The sequence below is a fragment of the Aquarana catesbeiana genome, linkage group LG05 (genome assembly GCF_042186555.1).
Source record: "Aquarana catesbeiana isolate 2022-GZ linkage group LG05, ASM4218655v1, whole genome shotgun sequence".
Taxonomy (NCBI): domain Eukaryota; kingdom Metazoa; phylum Chordata; class Amphibia; order Anura; family Ranidae; genus Aquarana; species Aquarana catesbeiana.
In genome coordinates, this window is record NC_133328.1 from 470,079,503 (window position 1) to 470,101,056 (window position 21,554).

Sequence of the window (21,554 nt, forward strand, 5' to 3'; positions counted from 1 at the left end):
AAGTAAAGATGTATACAGTATATGTGTTTATAGCTGCTAGCAAAAATGGTGCAAAACTTGTAAGTGGTTATAAATAAGTACTGCATTTGTTAATTGTCAAATCAACAATTATATAAAACATAAAGAGATATCAATATCACCAAAGTGAAAGAAAACAACGCTGTGAGTCACTGAAAGTGATAGTAAATAACAACAGTGAAGTAGGGTGCTTAAAGTCTACTAAAGTCAATAACATACCAAGTGTTTGGAGTTAATATTATTCGTACTGCACATGGGTGACACAAATCTTCCGGATTACCCAAAGGTGCTCTCACCTGGTGGATTGACCGTCACAACAAAGGTCAAAACTCACATAAAGGACAAAATTCCTCCTTCAGCCAGATGAATTCATCCAGTATGCAGAAACCTGATCAGTTCCTCTTACTGCCCTGTGGTTCATAAAAACCTTGGATATCAAGCTCAATAAAATAAAGGAAACTCCAGAGTGCTCCCTGATATAGCCAATTTTATTAAGTAAAAGAATATGTACAGTATATGCACCCACATAAATAGTTTGGACATGTGCCTTCAGCATACAGAGATCAGCTACTGCTTCCACTAAAAGGCAATCATCACTGCTGCTGCCAAAGGATGTGAAGCTCACTCAGGCAGCCTGCAGTATCTCCAGCTCTCTCTCCTGGACCAATAGGCTCTGCCCTCTGCATTCTGACCGGCTCACTGCATGCTGATTGAATCCATCTGGCTGAATTAGGAAGTTTGACATCCATGCAAATTTTGACCTTTGTTGGGAGTGTAATTCTGTTGAGTGAGAACACACTTTGGGGGATTCGGTGAAGGATTTTGTGCCACTCATCTGCAGTACAAATAGTATTCACTCTGAATACTGGTTACTTTATGGACTTTTGTGGACTTTGAGTACACTACTTTAGTGTAGATTTTATTATTACTTTTAGTGATTCACAGTGCTGTTTTCTTTCACTGTGGTGATATTGATATCTCTTTATTTTTTTATTTAATATTGATTTGAAAATTAATAAACGCAACCTCTAGATTGCTCATTTACAATTTTTCGTACTTTCAGTTTTCACTGTTTTGCAAAAAGGCACAATTTAAAATTTACAAATATTTTTTATTTATTTGACTTAATACAGTTTTGGGTTATAGATTTAGTAGGAATTTTGTAAGTTATGTTGTGTTTATGAGCGCTGATAATGAATTTAGTGTATTTTTATTCAAAATATAATCTTTAATAAACTTCCTAAACTATCATGAAATTGACTAAATCAGCAGTACCATCTTTTTATACTACCAATACTGTGATTTCAGTGGATGGGTCTTTTACAAACTCTGAAAGCTGTAAGTGAAAAAAAAAGCAAAATAGCAAAAATAGCAGATATGGTCTGGCCACCTGAGATTAAAAGTGAAGAACAGGATCTGTCAGCAAAAGGGTTAACTTTTAATAAGGACTTTCTTAAGAAGGCATATACTACAAACACTATATAGTACCGTATTTAACAAAGAACAAAATACCAATGCAAGTTGTTAGTAAAATGAGCTTTCTCAAAAAATCCTAATGCCCCGTACACACGGTCGGATTTTCCGACAGAAAATGTGCGATCGGAGCGTGTGGTCGGAAATTCCGACTGTATGTGGGCTCCATCGGACATTTTCCATCGGATTTTCCGACACACAAAGTTTGAGAGCAGGCTATAAAATTTTCCGACAACAAAATCCGATCGCGTCAATTCCGACCGTGTGTGTACAATTCCGATGCACAAAGTGCCACGCATGCTCAGAAAAAATTCCGACATGGAACAGCTCGGTCTGGTAAAATTAGCGTTCGCAATGGATACCGCACTTTCATCACGCTGCGATGTAAAAAATGGTTTAATACAGCGCACTCTCTTCTTCTTTATAATGTGAGAAGAATGAAGTAGTTTTGCTGCTCATATTCACACAGACTTCTCACAAACTTCTTTCTTTATTATTTATCGTGATTCCCTCAATATATTTTGATTTGTCACATCTGACAAAATTTCTTTTTTATTGTTTTATTTTCATTTCATTTCATTTTTTTTTTTCAAGGCTGTTTTTTTTTGGGGTTTGTATTTATCTTTGTTTTATTTTAGTTTTAGTTTTACTCCATAATATTTTTATGTGTGTTTTGTGTGTCAAATTACCACAACACCATTATTATATTGTATTATTTAATCTCAAGGAGATTGCTTGGTGTTGGTGTCCCTTGTTGATTTCATATTGTGTTTTTGAAATGTACCTGAATCCTCACAAACAAACTGTCGTTTTTTTAAGGAAAACACACATAGGCGAGTATAATTGAAACATAATTGGGCTCAGAACCAAACCAAGAGGGAGGCAACGCTGGAGAAACATCATAAATTGGCAAAGCCTTGGACCCCCAGGGCGGCCATGAATTCTTTTACTGCAAAATTGGTGGCCTGAGAAGTCCATATCTAAGGGAGTGCAGTCTGGTCCAGAAGTCCCAGAGATCATGAAAGCAGCAGATGACATCTATGTCCCCAGGCTGTGGTATTACAAGAGGCTGCATCTCCTTATTGAGAACTTCCAAAATTAAGGACTCACACAGGAGTCGTTGTCCCTCCTCCATCTTCAGCATTTTGCAGGCAGTTATGCCAGCAAAGTCCTCCTCCACACTGTGTGGGCTTCTCAGGGCCTCTGTAGCCTTCCAAAAGAGGCCTATGGCAGCCTCCTCCAGGTTACTCCTCTTCCTGCCACTCTGTCTTTGAAGGTGTAGGGGAAGGACCTGGATATCAGGCAGCCTGCTTGGCCTGGCCACCTCCTAGCTGAGATTTCCCTGTGTATGAAAAAGGGACATGGTTGTAGTTTTTGCATCATCAATCACAATCATAAATTAGTACTCCAAACTAACATCTAGTTAACATCATTGATTGGACAACCATGAAGATTTAAAGGAATGCTATACCTGGCTCAAGCTGGGCTCCTCCACATGTTGCTGCCTGGAAGGCCCATGTTGGGCTTCAGAAGCCTCAGCTGGAGGGAGAGGGAAGCATGGAAGGAAGACTGGAGAGTGCTGGCCTGGGTTCAGTCTGACCTGACAGAAAATGCAGCCTGTCATAGTACCACAGCCTGAGGACATAAATGTCATCTGCAGCTCCTGATCTCTGGGAATCCTGGACCTTCTTGTGCTCCCTTAGATAAGTGCTCCTCAGGCCACCAATTAGGATCTTCAAATAGGTGATGTCTGCCGTGGGGATCACCGTCTTTACAAATTCCAGCAATTGATCCAGCACTGCCTTCCTCTTTGTTTGGTTCTTATATTCAGGGTGGTTTATCTCCCATAGACAGGGCAGCTCCCTGAACATATCAATGAAGATTGGCATAAAGTCCTTATCTTTAAAGATATCCATTTTCACTGCATGACACAACACAAGACAAACCCTAATGTCAGCCTAATGTCTTCTAAACTTGTGCAAATACAGGCCTCAATCTAGAAGCAGTATAGGCCCATCGTTAAATCTTATCTTCGTTATCATGATCGGTGCCTCCGTTACTCCTTCCTCCGCTCACAGATCGTATGTACTATGCACGCTTTATAGACACTGCCCATACGTGAAACTCCGCCCGCCCCTGATGTTCTTTCTAGTCTATTCCCTGCCCCTTCTCGTTCGGCACAGTGGGGAAGAGCACATGGCGGAGTCAGAGCAAGTGTCTGATAATTACACCAACTAGGAGGAGGAGGAGGAAAGCCCGGAGGCAGAAACGTCCCAATCCAGAAGGAGACGATTTAAGGCATCAAATATGTCCTTTGGGGAGATGTTGGAGATGGTCGACATCCTGAAGAGGGCCGACTATGATGGAAAGTATGGGCCTTACCCCAACCCCAATGTCCAAAAGGCCAAGATCATGGTGAAAGTGGTCAAAAGTCTGCACTGGAATTTCGGGGTACGTCGATCGAAAGATCAGCTCAGGAAGCGGCGGTCAGATCTAAAATTAAGAGAGCACGAGCAGTACAGAAAGATCTGGAGAGTGCTGCAAAAAAGTAAGTAGTTGTGCTGTGTTCCTAGTCTTTTTGTGTTTATTACGTTTGTGCTGCTCCATGTGCTTTTCTTAACTGTTATCCAGTTTAAAATGTCAACTTTCATGTTCATAGGCACATTATTCTTTCGTATCAAACATTTTTCTTTCGGCCTATAAAACACCATTGTTTTGGCCATATGCATTTGCCCACATTTTTTAGGGCCTACTTGTCTGAAAATAATTTGGTTGTGTAGATGGGTTTGTTACTAGAATGAAATGCAAACTAGATTCTGTGTAAGGAGAGGACACTCAGCAGCTGTTTACACATCTGGACGCTGGATCACTAGTGTGGGACACAAGAACACCCTTTTTATTAGGGGGCCACACAGGTGCTCCAGTGTATACTATAGGGGTGTCTCCATCTGTGAAGCTTGTACAAAACAGGTAAGTATTGAAGCTTCACAAAGGACAAGAAAAATGCAACATCTTGGAACTCTGCCAAAACAGACAATTGTACTCCACTTCCAAGCAATGTTTCATATTTATAGTTCTGGCATCAAATATCTGTGTGCTAAGTAGACCTATTTTTTTTTACATAGGGGAGAAAAGACTCGGAGGACACCACTCATCCGAGGAGACCACAGACCCCCCACCTCTGGAAGAAGGTGAAATCCACCCAGAACAAGCACAGCAGGAGGAGGAAGACGTGGTGGAAATTGGCACCACAGCAGGTGAGTGTCTGCGACCACAGACTCAGGTAAGAGATGGATGCCAGCATATTTATAATACATGGTGTTTTTTGGTTTCTATCTTTTTAGGTGATCGTGATGTTGTGGATCCAGATCCTTTCACCTCGGAAAGCGCACAGATCCTGATCGGGGAGATCATGGGGTGTAATAGGGACTTGGAAAACATCAAGAAAAACATCAATGATGTTATTAAAAAAATGAAGAACATCATTGATGTTTTAGGGAGAGTTTAAAACCCCTCAAAATCCCTTTGTTTTTTTGTGTGCTAAAAATTTTTGACATTTTTTGACAAATGTGAGAAAAGCCAAATTTTGAAGATGCACACAGTGTGTCAACATGTGCTATCTGCCATCACGGGAGATCAATGGACGCTTTTTGGGGGTGCAACCCCTTCCTCAATAATCAAGTAGCTGTGAGGAAGGGGTTGCACCCCCCAAACACGTCCCTTGATCCCCCATGATGGCAGGTAGCACATGTTGACATTCATAAATTTTTGTGCATCTTCAAAGTTCAAGATTTGTGTCTTTCTTGTTGGTTTTAAACATGCCTGTTTTATCTTAAATGGACATTTCTACTTTTTCTAATGTGACCCCAAAAGTTGTTATACAACAAACATGTTGGTTTGTTTTAAAAACATTTTCTAAATGCACATGTGATTGTGCTGGTATTAAAAAGATTGTTAATCAAGAATGTGTGGATTATTGTCTCAACGCTACAACACTTTTGTGGTGCTCTAATTGCTGTTTTCTGTGACAATGGGTGTTATTTCCTAAGGGCAAATCCACTTTGCACTACAAGTGCAGTTTCAAGTGCACTTTACAGTGCAAAGTGTCTTTGCCTTTAGTAAATAACACCCAACAGTGCTTTGTAAGGTTACACAATCAGGTCATTTTCAGGACTCACCACATTTCTGTCAGGGTCAGCTAAAACAAACACAAGCAGTAAATGTCACCAAAGATTTGAGTATTTTTTTTATTTGAAAAAGGTTTTACACATTGTCTGGCATATTGATAGCCCCCTACCCGCAAAGAATTCAAGGTATCTTAGCCAGACATCACAGGCACTCAGGGGGGGGCAAGCCAGGACAGCCACTTTCAAGCGCCGTAAGGGTTGGTTCATTTTGAATTCCGGCTCAGGCCCAACTGAGCCAGCATAGTTGGCAGAATGTTGTAAAAAGTTGTGTAGAACACAGCACGCCAGGATAATGGGATTCAGTTTGTACGCCATATGTATGGGTGTAAGAAATAGGCGGAACCTGCTGGCCATGATTCCAAATGTGTTCTCCACCACTCTTCTGACTCTGGCCAGCCAGTAATTAAAAACCCTCTGGTTCGGGGTGAGGGTCCTCATCGGGAATAGCCACATAAGATGGTCCCCCAGCGCAAAAGCTTCATCCGCAACGAAGACGAATGGGAGTCCTTCCACATTGTCTTCTGGAGGTGGCAAGTCTAAGCTGCCATTCCGGAGACGCCTGTAGAACTCTGTCTGGGTGATGACTCCACCATCAGACATCCGGCCATTCTTCCCCACGTCCACATACAGAAATTCATAAGTAGCCGACACCACAGCCAACATCACAATACTATTGAATCCCTTATAATTATAATAGTACGACCCCGAGTTGGGTGGTGGGATGATGTGGACATGTTTCCCATCAATTGCCCCTCTATAGTTAGGAAAGTCCCACCGCTGGGCAAAGTGGGAGGCCACAGTCTGCCATTCCTATGGCGTGGAAGGAAACTGTGGAGTAAAACAAACAAAAAAAATAGTCTTTTTGCACATAAACATGGAAAGCAGATAAGACACAAACATTCTTGGCCAACATCAAGATACCATTTATTTATGGGAATTTTTAAAGACCAAAGTATAAGGTACACCTATCAGATCCCCCCCCATGGGCCATTTCTAACATTATAGGGGGGGGGACTCTTGGACAGGTAACCCTCTCCACTTCATTGAGAGATGAATGCCTAAATAATGTGTATTACTTTGAACAGCCCCTCCTTAGTTACACTATTGACAGCCCACTGGACAGGTAAGAAGTGTCATAATACAAAGATATAAATACACACTGTACACATTTTAGCACATTTGGACATTCTGCTATTACCTATCAAGATAATAATAGGATACCAAAACTTTAAACAGTACCATTTGAAAGTATTCAGGCAGGCCCTTGCACTACATGCTTTGGGGAATTCATCCATAAATCTGAGCACAGAAGAGATGGGTATAGTGTGTATGGGTTTGGCAAAGTCAGCAGGCAGATGATTGAGGATAGATAGAGAATTGGTATCAGCTGACTTAGCAGTTGGGGGGAGGGAGGGTTCAAAATGATTGGGGACCCCCAAAAAAAGCCTCTGGCACTCTGCCTGAATTTGAGGCACCAATCACATTTCAAAACATTTTAGGGGTGTTTGGGGTAAAGCACTACTATGGAGCTGATAAAATACATTGTTTTAAAATACATGCTGCTTGAGCAGTTGCTGATACACACAAGTTTACAAGCCTATTGGAGTGGATTTTATATTTTCTGTTTGCTGTAGATTGGTGCGCTGGAAGCAGCATAAAAGTGTGAGTACCCTGACGTTTTTACCTTCAATAAATTTTATATCTAAAGGATAATACACTATCCAGCCTTTTTTACTTGAATTGAGGAAAGCGTCATTGGATTTTCCTGGAGGATCCTACAGAGTCTGTTATACTCAGAGCCCAGAGGTGGTTCAGCTGCTTTTCCAGACCATACCTAATTGTGCGGTCACATACCCTGAGGTAAGCACAATCACACAGGGGGGAGCACGTGTATGAAGTCACGGTACCGTTGCTTGGATCATCATCACTCAATCACTATATGGGACATTATAACTTCAGTATCAATTACTTTCACTGTGAACTTGCTTAAAACAGGATTTCATTATTTAATCACTTTCACTGTGGACTTGCTTAAAACAGGATTTCATTATTCACTGTGTATTTGCTTATCAATATTTTATTGTTTGATTACATGTATTTTGAAACACTGTATGTACTTTGCATTCCAAGATCCTTCCCTTGACATGGGGTGATATTAGACTGAGAGTTGCTAAACATACCTCTTTTTGACCCAAGTTGCAATGGGGACTGGGTATCCCACATATACCTAGCTATTTCCCAACTGCACCAACATCCCAATTCGTTCTTCAAGATCAGGTTAATATCTCACTCTGGGTCATCTGATTACCTTCCATTCTCTTAAGGTGTGGGATTCGGTCAAATATTCCAGCAAACGTCTGTCCTCTCACCAACCTTTATCCTCCTTTCTAGATAACTAATTTTTTGGCTCCTGGATGGGACTCTCCCTGAAGGTTTTCTTGGTCATGCACAAAACTGACCCACCTGTACAATCTTCCATGTCATTCTAATCCCTTAGAGAATCATATGATATACCACCTGGAGAGATTTTCCAATATGTTCAAATCAAACATTAGGCATCTTCTCTGCTATTAAATTTAAATAAACAGTGGCGCACAAAATCTCCTCCTTGCTACACCAGTTGTGATGTATGTGATACAAAAATAAAATAAATTATTATCTCCACATCCTTAATATAGAAATAAATATAATCATAAACATTTTTCATTTTTTTTTTGCTACTAAAGTATTTTTAGTCCACCATATTACAGTGTCTGTGTTTTTTATTGTGTGCATGTCACCAATCTTCTATTAAACAATTGCACACTGTGTTTCTTTTCTGCATGTAATTGTGTCTTTCAAATCACCATTTATAGTGCAATCCTGACAGCTTCAATCTTATGGTGTCACATTCTTGATCTGACCCTTAAAGAGGTCTAATGCGCCTTCCCCTTTCAATGGTGTCTCTTAACCACAACTGGTCTCCCCTTCTTCCGATTTCAAATAGCTCAATCCATCTCCATCCTCATCCATCCAAAGGAAGAATGCCACCAGTCATTTAAAATAATTAATAATCATAGCAGTCTCTGCATTCTCATCATCATTTTATTAAAAATCTTTAAAAATTCACTAACATAAAACAGTGACTGTTTGTACATGTCATTTGCGGTTATCCGCTCATGTTTTATATAAATAAAGTGCTCTCATTTACTACTTACTACACGATCAGCGCCCCCTTTCTTTTGCTCTTCCACTCATGGCGTTGAGCCTGAGTGTGTTTCATTTCAGAGCAAGATTATCATTGTGTCGGGCTCAACTCCGCATCCCTGTGAACCACCTCTATTCACTATCTGAAGCGAAGAAGAGACCGGAGACACTTAGACGGTTCATCAGTCCCCCACAGAGGGCTAATCTGTATGCCTGTATGACCCTGCGCTGGAAGAGGTCCACCATCTCTGGTAAGGGTTTCCATATACAGAGTCCTGCCTCCAGGGGTGATCCGTCTCTCCATCATTTATGATCCGGGGAAGTGGAGACAGGGATCTCTGAACCTCACCTGCACTGACCCCTACTGTCAATATACATCCATTTTTGCATCTATCTGCTCACGTTGTATTTGCGTTACACTAAGGACATTCGTTCTTGTTTATTGATGCACTTTGATGATTGATGGACTTTTTATGTTTATTTATTAGTTTACACATTATTTATTGTTTTGTCACTATTTATTCATGCAACTTAGGTTCACTTGTGGATTTATGAGGGGGAATTTTTTCAATTTATGATTTTTCACCGGATTAATCACATTTATTTGCAATTTAGCGCAACTCTAGTTTTTATACCATAAAGATATTATATGTTTTTTTGTTGCTGCTTTTTATTTTATTTATTTTTCTAGTGCGGTATTTTTTCCATTTACACTTCAGAATATCAGCATTTGACTCTCTTCCCATTTTTTGGCGTGATGTCATTGGCTCCTCCCTATGTTTTATGTCACCACATCATGTGACTTCGTCAGGTGACTCTTATCTTGCCATAATAAAGATAGTGATAGCGATAGAGCAACCCATATACGGTACATCAGGCTGTTGTCTAAGTACTCTGGCAAAGAGCAGCATTCTGGAAGTTCAGGCTCAACACCATGGTTCCAGATGGTTTAAGCAAGATGACTGATTCTTTTTAAGCTATTTAATTCTTGCATTGCCTTTTAAGCCTCTGTACTGTGTATCAAAAGTGATTGAATACCTCAATACTGCAAACATTTGAAACATGTTTGCATTAAAGGTATTAAATGGCTTTTAAAAACAATGAAGTGTACTGTATTATTAAACAGTATACTGTCGTTTCCTAATGGTTGCTTCCTGTATACCAGGCTTTCCCCTCTCTTTCTTATTAAATGTTTTAAATGCCATCATCTACCATCCCAAAAATAATATTCTATTTCAACAATTTCTTGGTTAATTAATGGTGTTCCATTTAAAAACATCTAAGTATAGGGGTTAAATGTTTGAAAAAAAAATATTTTCTACCCTCCATGCTATTTGTATTGTCCTAATTATTCACATACCCTGTTTCCCCGAAAATAAGACCTAGTGTGATTGTTGGTGATGGCTGCAATATAAGCCCTACCCCCAAATAAGCCCTACCCTGTTTCTCCGAAAATAAGCCCTACCCTGAAAGTAAGACCTACAATGACTTTAACTAGGGCTTATTTGGGGGGTAGGGCTTATATTGCAGCCATCACCGACAATCACGCTAGGTCTTATTTTTGGGGAAGCAGGGTATTAGAAATGGTGCAACATTTTTTAGAGAATAGAAACTGTCCAAAGCCAACAATTACACCCAAAACTTCCTGTACTGTTTTCTGGCAAAGAAAATTTGGGGTTCAACTGATTTGAATGGAAGACAAAACAAAGTTCTATAGGCTCACTCTTGTGAACAAAATCTAATTTGCAAAGTTGCTCATCTTCTTACCCTTCTTTACAATAATATTATTTTCTACACTGAAACAATTAGGTGGCATATAATTTATTGAATGGCTACTTATTAAAACAGTAGTAAAGTCTTGTTTTCAAAATAAAAACACTGGTCCCCCTGCAGGTTTAAGTCATAATGTACCACATACTAGTATACTATACTAGTATGCACTGCATACTAGCACAATATGACAGACTTATCTGAAAATGGAGCCCTCCAGTGCTGGGCTGTCATGGCTCCCTCTGGTCCTTGGCACATCCATCTTCACCCGTTCTTCCTTCTGGGTTCTCTATCTTCAGCCACTTGACTGACCAGGCTACTGTGATGTCAACCCAGCACATGCACATGGGAGTCACATCACTGCTGCACATAAAACGGGCCGTAAATGCAATTTAAGCTGCACATGCAGGGCTCAAATCACATTATCACTGACATGCAGGGCGGACATTTATGACAGAAGAGACCTAGGGTCTCTTCTGTCATAAAAACCCTTCCTGTCAGTGGATTTTAAAAATCCTGACTTATTACCACTTTAATCAATGTGTCAATCAGTAATTAATTTCAGCAAATTCCAAGCTGCTAAAACATCTAGGTTGTGAATAACCTGTTTAATGTTAAAATTAGATCACTTTGCAAAATGTCATATTTCAACAGTGTATTCATGTGTCAGGATTAGTAATTGCTTCAGAAGTTTCAGACCCACCTCCCTCAGGCTGTCAAGAAATAAGCCACAATGTCAAAAAAGTGTATTTTCCCATAGGAGAGGAATATCAGATACTGCATATTACAAGTTATAGTTCAATATACTCATTATCCTTTATATGTGAGGTTATTCCCCTTAACTCAATCGTCAGATGTATTATAAATTGTACTTAAACCTCATACTTTTCAAATTTCAAGACTTTGGATTTGACTTCAATATAAAAATAGAATGAATGTCTCCTCCTTAAGGAGACATTTAACACCTTTAACACATTTAACACCTATACCTTTATTATGAAACCACACAGAAACATAAAAATGGGTTTAAAAATATAGAAAGTAAGCCCTTATGTTATTGCAAATTATTTTTTTAATACATTTCAACAAATAATTAGCACCGCAGCCAAATATAATGTGTAAACAATTTTATAAATCAAATATCACCTGCCTGCATGCTTTGCGATTAATTTAATGAAGGGAAATAGGCTGTCAACTTTGCAAGGAAGTGTTCACTTTGCTAGAAAGTTTACCTTTAGTTTAGTGAATAAAATGATTGTTTGCTGACTTAAATCGTCCGATTATGTACAAGCAAAAACACTGTTGTTTCTGTTTTTTTTTTTTTTTTTTTAATTTTCCCTGCATGTGATTGGGTGTTGTTTGCACAGACAAAGTTCACCAACAAACTAAGTAAAAATTTGCTTGCAAAGTGAACAGCCTATTTCTCTTTAATACATCAAACCCCTTGAGTCAATAACTGCTAACTCCACCTTGCTATCACAGCCCCTTGTTTCCAGGTTCCAGTATGATTCGTTTAAATTATCCATACAGCCAAGTTTCTGGATTTTAAAATATCATGACCATTATTTTTACAACTACTAAAAAGACTTCAAAATAAAAATTCTCCTTTTCCTTAATCAATATATTTTACACTAAAAATAAGTATATCAAGTTATAGCAATTGATGTTTAAAAGTGTTTAGTATATATTATGTATCCTGTCTTAGAAGTTCAGTCTGTTTCACCCAGATTTTTTGTCCCTTTATATCACATTTACTCATGGTATAGTAGTAATCCTCAATGTTTTTAAGAGGATATATATCCTTTCCACAGTGTCTTAATCCCATTAAAAGGTTAGTATTAAGGATTGGAATCCACCAACCTACCACAAACCTAATCTTATAACGAGAATGAAATTATTCCACCTGCTTCCTTTCCTGTAGACAAATAATCTTATCCAACATACCTTATAGGGAATTTTTGTGGATAGTGTACATGCTTTAACAAATGGCTGTAATCCACTAGCAATGTGCAAACATGCATAGGTTTCATTTTCCAAAAGGTTTAGTGAATCTTGTCTAAAATTGCACTAACCTGAACCTATAGGTGAGGGCCATTTAAGTCTATAGGGGGAGTACCTTGTAATAAACTTCCTAATTTTGTTAGGGCTAATGGGCAAACCACTGTAGAAAAAAGGGATAGAAAGCTGGACATAAGGGACATATACAATACAACAAAATAATAATTTATATTGCATGCTTGCGAATGCGTTTAAAGCTGTGTGTGGGGATTTGGAACATTGACTATAGAATTGTTTGATTTGTTTTTTTTGTTTTTTTTACAGTTATCTTGTTTTACATACAACAGTAACACCCCAGTTGTATTCATGGGACTGGAGACCAAACGCAAATATTCTTATTTCTAATATAAATACTATTATTATATAATAAATACCAGTAGACTTAAATTATGGTATAAATGGCCACGGCCCTTTATTTTTGGCGTGACAATATTTTACCAATAATAAACCAATTTATTTATAACACTAACATTTTTATTCATAACCATACATACACACTAATAGCATACCAATGGTTCAGCCATTAAAGCTAGAACCAACATTACTACACCATTAACACGACTATCCCATTCCGTAGTAGTGAAAAGGCACATAATAAAGGACTGCAACAAGGGGAGGGAGGGATGCATCTTCTTCTGCTGCAGCCGTTGGTCTGATCTGTTATCATTAGTCTAATGTCTTTTATAACTTCTTCCTTAATCCTATAGGTCCGTTGAGTCACCTGACAAACCGCAGAACTTTCCAGAAGTTTGAAAAATCACCTGACAGGCAAGTAACAAATCAAATAAATGTACAATAAAACTACCTATTTGAGTTGTTCCTCATTCCTGTAGGTAGGGGTCACTATTGTGTTCCCCCTACTTTCATTTCAGTTTGAAAAAAAAAAAACATTTTTTCGGGTAGCTTGAGCAGTGACACATTTTTCACTTTTTCATCAAAGTTGTCCTGTCACTGGCCAATTTCTATCAAGCTCTCAATAAGAACTAGGGGATTGCAAATGATAGATTAGTGTAAAATTGTTCAGCAGCACAACAAATTTGCAGCATGGCCTGGCCCAAATTCCACAGAACGGGGTTTACAACAAGATTTAAGATAACTGCTGAGGATACAACATTGTGAAATTGGCCAGCAGCAGGACATTTCTAATTAAGGATAATTGGCTTAACTTTTATTTTATCTAGGTATCGGGGGGGTTCAATGTGAGCAATATAATGGTGCACACTGGTGTTGGTGCTTTTTTCTTTTAATGATGCAGTGGCGTGCAAAAGCAGCTCCAAGAACAGATGGTCAGTACCAAGCAAACAAGTAAATACTCCATGTAGACAAACAAAAAAGTACCACTCTAATGCTCCTATCACTGATATCAGCCAACATGACATGTAATGAACTGGTGCAGATCATTTAAAAGAGCATGTCAGGCTGCAATATGCTACAAAAAATGGCAACTGATCACACACAGAATGCCATCTCATTGTGACCAAAACTAAACCAGGTAATGTAAGATGGCTTCAGCTTTGCTGTATATATTTACATATATTTATACTGTACATATATCTATATATATATATATATATATATATAGATATATATATATCTATATATATATATATCTATATATATATATATATCTATATATATATCTCTCTCTATATATATAGATATATATATAGATGTATATATATCTATATATACATCTATATATATATCTATATATATATATCTATATAGATAGATATATAGATATAGATAGATATAGATATATATATATCTATATCTATCTATATCTATATATCTATCTATATAGATATAGATAGATATATATATATATAAGTGAAGGTGAGCCACTTGAAAAAAGACACAAATCCATCAAGTCCAACCTACGTGTTAGGTTTTATGTCAGTATTACATTGTAAATCCCTGTATGTTGTGGTCGTTCAGATGCTTATCTAATAGTTTTTTGAAATTATCGATGCTCCCCGCTGAAACCACTGCCTGTGGAAGAGAATTCCACATCCTTACCGCTCTTACAGTAAAGAACCCTCTACGCAGTTTAACCACTTAAAGACCGATCCTCTTTCTGAGATTTTGTGTTTACATGTTAAAAACTGTTTTTTTTTGCTAGAAAATTAGAACCCCCAAATATTATATATTTTTTGCTAACACCCTATAGAATAAAATGCCAGTCGTTGCAATACTTTCAGTCACACCGTATTTGCGCAAAAGTCTTACAAGCACATTTTTTTAAATTAAAAAATAAGACAACAGTAAAGTTAGCTCAATTTTTTTTATATTGTGAAAGATAATATTACACTGAGTAAATTGATACCCAACATGTCACGCTTCAAAATTGCGCCCCCTCGTGGAATGGCGACAAACTTTTCCCTTGTTTGAAAAAGGCCTCTCGCACTACTTCAAAGCAGTAAACTAAACCAATAAACAGTATAAATAAAAGTGCAGCAAAATCTATAAGTGTTTCACATAACTCTAAACAATCAGTAGAGTAAATTGATTTTGCGCAAATTGTGATGAAAATATTCTAGATAAATCATCCCAAATAGGATATATATACCAAAAAAAATTTTTTTATAAAAAATGGGTAAGCGTGTATTATAACGTCTATCTGAAGTGGCAATGTATAATTTACAAAATGACATGTATAGATCATATATTCTCAATCATGCCGTGTATATTCAAATGTGTCCTTATATAAACTCATGTGAAATTGGGTATGTCCCACCTTGTGTAAAGTAAAAAACAAAAAGTGAAAAAAATGAAAAATAAAATAAAAACAAAGCTTCAAATCTTAATAAAATAATAATCTAAATATCAATGAAAGTCCAAAAACTCCTAAAGTGAATAGGAAGTGGTAAAATTCTGTGGCTGAGGATTGATGGAGATGATTAACCACTTGCCGACCACCTCACGACGATGTACATCGGCAGAATGGCACGGGCAGGCAGAATCACGTACCTGTACGTGATCTGCCTCCCACGGGCAGGGGGTCCGATCGGACCCCCCTGGTGCCCGAGGCGGTCGGAATTTGTCCCCCGGCGATCAGAGGTAAAGGGGGAGGCCATCCATTCATAGCCCCCCTCCCGATCGCTCCCAGCCCATGGGATCATTTCCCTGCCTCTGTATAGTACACAGAGGCAGAGGAAATGATGTCATCTCTCCTCGGCTCGGTATTTTCCATTCCGGCGCCGAGGAGAGAAGACTGCAATGTGAGTGCACCAACACTACACATCACAGTAGAACATGCCAGGCACACATAACACCCCCGATCCCCCCGATCCCTACGATCCCCCCCTAATCACCCCTCCACCCCCGTCACACTGACACCAAGCAGTTTTTTTTCTGATTACTGCATTGGTGTCAGTTTGTGACAATTAGTGTGGTAGGGCAGTTAGTGGTAGCCCCCTTTAAGTCTAGGGTACCCCCCTAACCCCCCCTAATAAAGTTTTAACCCCTTGATCGCCAGTGTCGCTAAGCGATCATTTTTCTGATCGCTGTATTAGTGTCACTGGTTACGCTAGTTAGGGAGGTAAATATTTAGGTTCGCCGTCAGCGTTTTATAGCGTCAGGGACCCCCATATACTACCTAATAAATGTTTTAACCCTTTGATTGCCCCCTAGTTAACCCTTTCACCACTGATCACTGTATAAGCGTTACGGGTGCCGCTAGTTAGTTTGTTTATTTTTTATAGTGTCAGGGCACCCGCCGTTTATTACCTAATAAAGGTTTAGCCCCCTGATCGCCCGGCGGTGATATGTGTCGCCCCAGGCAGCGTCAGGTTAGCGCCAGTAGCGATAACACCCACACATGCAGCATACGCCTCCCTTAGTGGTATAGTATCTGAACGGATCAATATCTGATCCGATCAGATCTATACTAGCGTCCCCAGCAGTTTAGGGTTCCCAAAAACGCAGTGTTAGTGGGATCAGCCCAGATACCTGCTAGCACCTACGTTTTGCCCTTCCGCCTGGCCCAGCCCACCCAAGTGCAGTATCGATCGATCACTGTCACTTACAAAACACTAAACACATAACTGCAGCGTTCACAGAGTCAGGACTGATCCCTGCGATCCCTAACAGTTTTTTTGGTAGCGTTTTGGTGAACTGGCAAGCACCAGTGGCCTAGTACACCCCGGTCATAGTCAAACCAGCACTGCAGTAACACTTGGTGACGTGGCGAGTCCCATAAGTGCAGTTCAAGCTGGTGAGGTGGCAAGCACAAGTAGTGTCCCGCTGCCACCAAGAAGAAGACAAACACAGGCCTGTCGTGCACATAATGCCCTTCCTGCTGCATTCGCCAATCCTAATTGGGAACCCACCACTTCTGCAGCACCCGTACTTCCCCCATTCACATCCCCAACCAAATGCAGTCGGCTGCATGAGAGGCATTTTCTTTATGTCCTCCCGAGTACCCCTACCCAACGAACCCCCCAAAAAAGATGTTGTGTCTGCAGCAAGCGCGGATATAGGCGTGACACCTGCTATTATTGTCCCTCCTGTCCTGACAATCCTGGTCTTTGCATTGGTGAATGTTTTGAACGCTACCATACACTAGTTGAGTATTAGCGTAGGGTACAGCATTGCACAGACTAGGCACACTTTCACAGGGTCTCCCAAGATGCCATCGCATTTTGAGAGACCCGAACCTAGAACCGGTTACAGTTATAAAAGTTAGTTACAAAAAAAGTATAAAATTAAAAAAAATAGTTGTCATTTTATTGTTCTGTCTCTCTTTATTCTCTCTCTATCGTTCTGCTCTTTTTTACTGTATTCTATTCTGCAATGTTTTATTGTTATTATGTTTTATCATGTTTGCTTTTCAGGTATGCAATTTTTTATACTTTACCGTTTACTGTGTTTTATTGTTAACCATTTTTTTGCCTTCAGGTACGCCATTCACGACTTTGAGTGGTTATACCAGAATGATGCCTGCAGGTTTAGGTATCATCTTGGTATCATTCTTTTCAGCCAGCGGTCAGCTTTCATGTAAAAGCAATCCTAGCGGCTAATTAGCCTCTAGATTGCTTTTACAAGCACCCCCCCCATCTTCCGTGTTTTTCTCTGGCTCTCCTGTCTCAACAGGGAACCTGAGAATGCAGCCAGTGATTCAGCCAGCTGACCATTGAGCTGATCAGAGACAAGAGTGGCTCCAAACATCTCGATGGCCTAAGAAACCGGAAGTTACGAGCATTTCATGACTTAGATTTCACCGGATGTAAACAGCGCCATTGGGAAATTGGGAAAGTATTTTATCACACCGATCTTGGTGTGGTCAGATGCTTTGAGGGCAGAGGAGAGATCTACAGTCTAATAGACCCCAATTTTTTCAAAAAAGAGTACCTGTCACTACCTATTGCTATCATAGGGGATATTTACATTCCCTGAGATAACAATAAAAAAAAAAAAAGCACCCCTGTCCCCCCCTGCTCTCGCGCTAAGGCGAACGCAAGCGTCGGTCTGGCGTCAAATGTAAACAGCAATTGCACCATGCATGTGAGGTATCACCGCGAAGGTCAGATCGAGGGCAGTAATTTTAGCAGTAGACCTCCTCTGTAAATCTAAAGTGGTAACCTGTAAAGGCTTTTAAAGGCTTTTAAAAATGTATTTATTATGTTGCCACTGCACCTTTGTGCGCAATTTTAAAGCATGTCATGTTTGGTATCCATGTACTCGGCCTAAGATCATCTTTTTTATTTCATTAAACATTTGGGCAATATAGTGTGTTTTAGTGCATTAAAATTTAAAAAAGTGTGTTTTTTCCCCAAAAAATGCGTTTGAAAAATCGCTGTGCAAATACTGTGTGAAAAAAAAATTAAACACCCACCATTTTAATCTGTAGGGCATTTGCTTTAAAAAATATATATTGTTTGGGGGGGTCAAAGTAATTTTCTTGCAAAAAAAAATAATTTTTTCATGTAAACAAAAAGTGTCAGAAAGGGCTTGGTTAGAAGAGTGGGTGATGTGTGACATAAGCTTCTAAATGTTGTGCATAAAATGCCAGGACAGTTCAAAACCCCCCAAAATGACCCCATTTTGGAAAGTAGACACCCCAAGCTATTTGCTGAGAGGCATGTCGAGTCCATGGAATATTTTATATTGTGACACAAGTTGCGGGAAAAAGACACATTTTTTTTTTTGCACAAAGTTGTCACTAAATGATATATTGCTCAAACATGCCATGGGAATATGTGAAATTACACCCCAAAATACATTCTGTTGCTTCTCCTGAGTACAGGGATACCACATGTGTGAGACTTTTTGGGAGCCTAGCCGCGTACGGGACCCCGAAACCAAGCACCGCCTTCAGGCTTTCTAAGGGCGTAAATTTTTGATTTCACTCTTCACTGCCTATCACAGTTTCAGAGGCCATGGAATGCCCAGGTGGCACAACCCCCCCCCCCAAATGACCCTATTTTGGAAAGTAGACACCCCAAGCTATTTGTTGAGAGGTATAGTGAGTATTTTCCAGACCTCACTTTTTGTCACAAAGTTTTGAAAATTGAAAAAAGAAAAAAAAATATGTTTTTTCTTGTCTTTCTTCATTTTCAAAAACAAATGAGAGCTGCAAAATACTCACCATGCCTCTCAGCAAATAGCTTGGGGTGTCTACTTTCCAAAATGGGGTCATTTGGGGGGGGTTGTGCCACCTGGGCATTCCATGGCCTCTGAAACTGTGATAGGTAGTGAGGAGTGAAATCAAAAATTTACACCCTTAGAAATCCTGAAGGCGGTGATTGGTTTTCGGGGTCCCGTACGCGGCTAGGCTCCCAAAAAGTCCCACACATGTGGTATCCCCATACTCAGGAGAAGCAGCTAAATGTATTTTGGGGTGCAATTCCACATATGCCCATGGCCTGTGTGAGCAATATATCATTAAGTGACAACTTTGTGCAAAAAAAAATTGTCACTTTCCCGCAACTTGTGTTAAAATATAAAATATTCCATGGACTCGACATGCCTCTCAGCAAATAGCTTGGGGTGTCTACTTTCCAAAATGGGGTCATTTGGGGGGGTTGTGCCATCTGGGCATTTTATGGCCTTCAAAACTGTGATAGGTAGTGAGGAGTGAAATCAAAAATGTACGCCCTTAGAAATCCTGAAGGCGGTGATTGGTTTTCGGGGCCCCGTACGCGGCTGGGCTCGCAAAAAGTCACACACACGTGGTATCCCCGTACTCAGGAGAAGCAGCTGAATGTATTTTGGGGTGCAATTCCACATATGCCCATGGCCTGTGTGAGCAATATATCATTTAGTGACAACTTTTTGTAATTTTTTTTTTTGTCATTATTCAATCACTTGGGACAAAAAAAATGAATATTCAATGGGCTCAACATGCCTCTCAGCAATTTCCTTGGGGTGTCTACTTTCCAAAATGGGGTCATTTGGGGGGGGGGTTGTACTGCCCTGCCATTTTAGCACCTCAAGAAATGACATAGGCAGTCATAAACTAAAAGCTGTGTAAATTCCAGAAAATGAACCCTAGCTTGTAGACGCTATAACTTTTGCACAAACCAATAAATATATGCTTATTGACATTTTTTTTACCAAAGACATGTGGCTGAATACATTTTGGCCTAAATGTATGACTAAAATTGAGTTTATTGGATTTTTTTTATAACAAAAAGTAGAAAATATCATTTTTTTTTCAAAATTTTCGGTCTTTTTCCATTTATAGCGCAAAAAATAAAAACGGCAGAGGTGATCAAATACCATCAAAAGAAAGCTCTATTTGTGGGAAGAAAAGGATGCAAATTTCGTTTGGGTACAGCATTGCATGACCGCGCAATTAGCAGTTAAAGCGACGCAGTGCCAAATTGTAAAAAGTGCTCTGGTCAGGAAGGGGGTAAATCCTTCCGGGGCTGAAGTGGTTAAAAAACAGACTGGTTGCTCCTCCGACATTGTTTCCTTCTTTGTTTGCTTTGAGCCATGGGCCTTGCCATGTCTCAACAGGAGGGATGTGTCGGGTGGTAGTCAGAGATTGGTGGGCTCCAGGTTTTTCTGCATATGCTGCTAAACAGGTTACTGAATGTTCTATATGTCAAATGCATAACATTGGGAAGTCAGTGCCCACTCCCATGAAGCATATTCCACATACTGAGGAGCTATTTCAAATTGTGCAAATTGACTTCTCAGATATGCCCCCTTGTGGTCGATTTAAGTATCTTTTGGATTGCATTGATCAATTTTCGAACTGGCCAGAGGCGTGGCCCACATCGAAAAATGATGCCAGAACTGAGGTAAAATGTCTGATGAGGGAATTGATCCCAAGGTTTGGTATGGGGTTAATAATTTCCTCAGATAGAGGTACACATTTTGATAATAAACTCATGGCAGAAGTAGTGAATATTTTGGGTATGAAACAGCAATTGCATTCTCCTTACAGACCTCAGGCTAGTGGGATGGTGGAACGCAGCAATCAAACCCTGAAGAGGTATTTAGCCAAAATAACTGCTAATGGACAAAGCACATGGGTAGAAGCGTTACCTATAGCCTTGGCGACCATTAGGACTACCCCTAAAGAGAAACATTGACTGTCACCTTTTGACATATTGTTTGGGCAACCGCCTAAAAGACTACATTCATCTCTTGTGCAGCTAGAGACAGTGACTTTAATAAATGGTCAAGATTCCATTATAGAATATGTTTGCAAATTGGCAAATGTGTTTTCACATTTGGCAAATGTGATACTTTTTCCAGAGCCAAAGCAGGACAACCTGTGGAAACGAGTGAAGGAACTCACGGACTAAAGTCAGGAGATTGGGTGTATATCAAGAATCACACACCCCAGACTACTTTGTCCCCTAAGTGGAAAGGGCCATTTCAGGTCATTCTTGTGTCTCCAACTGCAGT